This window comes from Clytia hemisphaerica, unplaced genomic scaffold (genome assembly GCF_902728285.1).
Source record: "Clytia hemisphaerica strain Z4C2 unplaced genomic scaffold, Clytia hemisphaerica genome assembly, whole genome shotgun sequence".
NCBI classification, from domain to species: domain Eukaryota; kingdom Metazoa; phylum Cnidaria; class Hydrozoa; order Leptothecata; family Clytiidae; genus Clytia; species Clytia hemisphaerica.
This window is the reverse complement of record NW_027103851.1, coordinates 821,905-827,513: the sequence shown is the minus strand read 5'-3', so window position 1 is coordinate 827,513 and position 5,609 is coordinate 821,905. Positions and strand designations below refer to the sequence as shown.

At 33.7% G+C, this 5,609-nt stretch overlaps 1 protein-coding gene across 1 annotated transcript in view; it reads left to right on the top strand.

Annotated features, from left to right (window-relative positions):
* The window catches only part of LOC136807819 (protein 4.1-like), an 83,898-nt gene that overhangs the window by 32,874 nt on the left and 45,415 nt on the right, over positions 1-5,609 (top strand). The window lies entirely within an intron of this gene.

Here is a 5,609-nt window from a genome sequence, read left to right as displayed (position 1 = left end):
AAGAAGCTGTCCTATTTTCTCTAAAAACTAAACTGATACTGAGAAAAATGCGAAAGCAAAATGATTGTGTAAAAAATAAAAAAAATATCCGCTGACCAAAGACATCATGTAAAGGTCCTTTCAATGAAATTGTTTGGCAGCTGGGCTGCACCGCTGTACCTATTTCAAAAAGGTGTTAAGTTATCATGTCAAAACAATCTTAAAACGTCCATTCAAGATGATATTGGGATGTCGAAAAGACGTTAAGCACATGGCGATGAAATATATTTTTAGTTTTACGTCAATAAAAGAAAATGCACAAAAGGTCGCTTCTTTAAGATATGAATTATTTATTCTTTTTCGACGCCTTTGAGAACAATAAGAAAAGTACTATGGCTAATTTTTTCATATCAGATTCATAATATAAGTGTATGGTGTTGTGGTGGGGACGTGCTGGTTGATATAGTATTCGATTGGTTTGAAATTGTACTTACAATTTTTCAGTGGAAATATTACAGTGCCGTAGGAAGCATTTTTGTTTTTTGGGGGGGGCTAAATTTCAGTGACACCGCGAGGGCCAACCATGGTTTGGCCCGAGGGGGCGATTTTGAAAATTGGAGCCTGTAGATGGTCTAAAAATGCATCAAAATAGTTATAGTAGTTGTGATATAGGAAGAAAAAAATATTATTAAATTCGGTTTTTCAAAAAAACACTTTTGAAAAAATTATTGGGGGGGCTTTGCCCCCCTTGCCCCCACCGGTTGCTACGGCACTGTATTATCATGGATGGGTTGTTGTACAAAGTTTTAAAAATAATCTGATAATTTTTTGAGGTCTTAGAGAAGAAATGTTCAAAGTTTGATTGACTAAAGTAATTTTTTTTAAAGAAAAGCCCTGCTGGTAGGCAAAAGTATTTTTCTACTACTTTGGCCCGATTCGCCAAATAATTTTAATCTTTGCCAAAGTATTTTCTTTCATTTGATAGAATAAAAATAAATTCAAACCACCTTGCTTTAGGTGAAATTTTTATAAACTCTTTTTTTATATAAGAACCAGTAAATTCGAGTTGAGTATTTTTTTGCACTTTCAGCCTCAAATTGTTCTTATTCTGTTCTTACTTTTTGGTGGGGAAAAAGTTTTTTGAGCAAGTATACAGTATTTATGTATACAGTATGGTGTATCTACACGTTTTTTTTTATATAAGAACAAAGTATATAAGAACATAAGGCTTCGAGAGGTCAAAGAATTAAAAACATTTTAATTCAAGGCTAATTTGTGAGAGGACAAAATCATTCAACCAATCAAAATGGAGAAAATATACAGAATAAATAATAAAAAAAAAAGTAATTAAAGGGAGATTGCGTTCCTTAAAGTTATACTTTTAAACAACTAATAACAAATTTCAGCACGTGTCTCTTCACCTGGCATGAAATTTGATTGGTTAATAGTAGAACAAATAAAAGATCTGATTGGTCGATTTCTCTTTGTTTCGAGGAAGGGGTAATTATATTATGATGTAATTGGAAGGAACGAAGGGAATGAATAGTTATTTTTAAGAGTATATGGGCATTATGTACTTTCCATATAAAGATTATTTCGATTTTCGGTCATTTTCCTTTTCAAAAAAGCGTATGAAAGTTATGTTTTTGTTTTTTTCTGGGAAACATTTTTATCTTTGTTTTGATTATTTGCCAATATTTTTTCTCTTTCTGAGTGCTACTTTTTTATGAAGAGATTGTCATGTGGCTCATGGTAGCACATGTAAAAATAAATGAGAAAAGACATTACTTGACTATAGTATGTTGTTTCTGAAGCTCCCCCAGTCTACCTTGAATTCACGCATTCACGCGCAATTTTTTCCTAATTCACGTATTCACGGGCAAAAAAATCGCATTTCACGTTCACGCAGAGAAAATTTGTAATTCCACAAAAAAATGTCAGACCTCTCCCTTAAAAGGTTGTATTTCAGGAATTCTGGAGCCGCTCGCTGCGCTGCCGTGCGCAGCTTGTAGGGACAAAAACTACTTTCGCTTTCGTTTTTAGGCGGCATTCGCAGATATTTGGTAAGAAAACAGTGAGACTCCCCCTTCTTTTTACCAGCAAAAAATAGGAAAAAGAGATTGGATTTATGTTGGAACTTTTATTGGATTTCAAGAAAAAACCTCTTCCTAACATGAAACGTTTATAATCACTCATAGTTTGGGGAATTTTCAATTATCCCGGCCTCAGTCTTTGGCCTATAGCCTATGAACTTTTGTACTGTATATGCTTTATTTGGGCTATTACTTTTCGTAGAAAAACTTTTTCTGCTCACTTTGGGCCTCAGTTGAGTATGATAGGTAGATTTTGGGTTGGGAAATAGGTAAAAAGTAAAATTATACATAAACATGTTTGAGTGTTTGAGAGTATTTTGACTTGACTTCATGTTATGTTTTTCTTATCTTTACCACACCAAAATTATCCAACAAAATAGAATTTATAAATTATTTTCAAGCATAAAAATATTTGGCTGAAGCAAATTTTTTACAAATTTTATATATTTAATGATAAAGTAAAAACGGATAAAACATCTCGAAATTTTACTATTATAATTTTTATGACAGTACATACTTTATTCTGTTGGGAAGTTGTAAGCTTTTCCACCAAACAGAATTGAGCACTGATAACTAATATAATCCAAATAAAAAAATAATTTCACACAGTGCTTTAGACATCATAACTTTGCCTGAAAATGCAATGACTACAAAGTGGATTTTTACCGTCAAGGGCTCTAACATGGGACAGTCTGACAAAACATGGGACAGCAATTTGGCAATCATTTTACCGAACCTTCAAAGTCATTTAAATTAACATAGTCGCAAATCATAGAAAACAAACTTGTTGTCAACAGAGATTTAACAGTGAAAATACAGTCCAGAAAGTCAACCATCCCATGATATGACCACTCGTCCCAAGTTAGAGCTGTTGACGGTATGCCAGATATCCAAAACAATAACAATCCATTATATGATATACACAGTCATGTCAATGTCGTAACATGCTTTCAATTTTTTGCGGTACTTCCAAAATTTCAGAATTTTTGGGCACTTTCTTCGGATTTGCTTATCCTTTTCTTTTCCTGGATCCAATCAAAACCTGCACGTAAAACGTACCCCAAAATCAGTCACTTTTATAACATTATAACTTGTCTTTGACGACTGTGGGAAGATTCAACGACAAAATTTTGAGAGTTAAGTTTATACTTCAGCGCAGTCAGTGATGAATCCGATATGACCGATGGTGTCTCAGCCATTTTTGGGATGAGCTGGAGTTTTTATAAGATACTTCACTAATTGGTTATTTGAAGTGATAGAGATGACGCGTTCTTTAGAAAAAGAACGGGATTCTTTTTATTACATCTTAACGACCAACCAAATCACATAAGAGCTTGTAAAAACTCCAGCTTGTCCCCTATTTTTGAGATGAATAAAATGAATCATGTTATTTTTGTTATCTTAAGAGATGGGTGAAAAGATGTTTGAACTATGAGCCTATATCTTGGACATCTCTCTCATACAGTCATATCAAAACTGTTCAATGCGATCGAAAAAATCTTTCCCAGCTGAATTCCATGATAGGGAATGTTTGTGAAGCTATCATAGTCATTGTTTGCACCAATATAAAGTTACTTCTGCAAGTTAGTAGTCTCCATCAACAGCTTTCGAAAGCAGCAAAATCGACAAAACTTACTTGAGTGAAGTTTGCAAGTTTCACACATTCATTATGTTCAAAAAGTGTTGTCTTTTATGTATTCCAAAGTATGATAGAAGTCTATTCCAACACATTTGATGTTGGTTCCAAGCAGTATTCTTCTTCTTTCTTCCCAAGAATCACCAAATCTACTCAAAAAGCACTGTTTTGCAGTGCTTCCCCAGCCCAGTTCCCCAGCAAAGAATGTAAACAAAATGGCTTCCGCCGCGATTTTTGTCCCGACACGCGCATCAACTGCATGCAGCGCAGCGAGCGGCTCCAGAATTTGGCTAATGGAGATTATTAAATTGACCCTGTATCTGACATGTACGGAAGCCGAGAAGGGACATCCAAACTTTCTTTTTTGTCGACTTTTTTTCTTTTTTTGCCGACATTTTTACTTTTTTTGCTGACTTTTTTTGCTGACTTTTTTTCTTTTTTTGCCGACTTTTTTTCTTTTTTTGCCGACTTTTTTTCTTTTTTTGATTTGAAGACTTTTTTTCTTTTTTAGCTGACTTTTTTTCTTTTTTTGCCGACTTTTTTTCTTTTTTGCCGACTTTTTTTCTTTTTTTGCCGACTTTTTTTCTTTTTTTGATTTGAAGACTTTTTTTCTTTTTTTGCGGACTTTTTTTTCTTTTTTTCAAAAAACCCCCGGGTTTAAAAATGGCATGGTTTGTTATGTTTTAGTGTCTAGATCTCGAGATAATTCATATCTAAGGTGTATATATACTGAAAAACTGCTGACTCAGCTGAAAATATTGAAAATCTGTCGAGATCTAGACATCGAAAGTTAACAAACAATACCAATTAATTAGAGCTATCCAGCCGCCAGCTGTGAGAAAGATTTTTCCTAAAAAAATGCTCCCAGCAAAATGCTGACGTCATCGGAAAACGCCATTTTCGCCTTCAAATTGCCATTTCTCGGCACCAGATGTTCGAAACTTAACAAATAAGCCCATTTTCTTTATCTACTTTTCACACTGAATTCATTGGTAGCCTCCGATAGCTGATTTTCAGACCTTGAAAAAAACGTTAAGGGGGGGGGGGTTGGGGATAAGTTCTATTGATTAACTAAAAATCGATTCACTCGAAAACTGCAGGAGATTCGAAGGGCAATTTTTTCTTGTTAATTCTACACTTTATTATGAGCATGATATCAAAAATTTGCCCTCGTCTCGAAAAGTAAAGTTAAATTAAAAAAAAACCTTTTTTAGAAAATAGAAAAAAGTCCGCAAAAAAAGAAAAAAAGTTTTCAAAAAAAGAAAAAAAGTCCGCAAAAAAAGAAAAAAAGGTTTCAAAAAAAGAAAAAAAGTTGACAAAAAAAGAAAAAAAGTCAGCAAAAAAAGAAAAAAAGTCAGCAAAAAAAGAAAAAAAGTCGACAAAAAAAGAAAGTTTGGATGTCCCTTCTCGGCTTCCGTAGACATGACATTTTTGTTGCGACAGTTGCTGCAGTAGCTTTGTACGAAATATTTTGGAATATCATATATTTGGCAAAGAAAACAAGGGAACGTGTTTCACATGATCATATTTATTTTTCTTATAAGCATCAACTTTATAAGAAACCAATCAATAGCTTTTGATCTAATGGGAATTGGCCTTCGGCAATACACCGTTTAGGAGTGTCGACTGCGCACGCGTCAATCCAATTTTCCATTGTTTTGATTTTAGCGATCACGGAAAATTCACTCTCCTCCGTAAAAAAACGGTAGGTAAACATCTGGTTCTCATAAGGAAACATAGCAGAAAAACGGTAGGTAAAGAACTCCTTTTAATCATAACTTCTTTTCCTCTTGATGAATTTTTGTGAAATTTTCAGGAGAGACTTATAAAATTATCATTGATATCATGTTCAAATATCTAAATCATTCTCTTTAAAGGAGAGACAAAAATTCACAATGTTT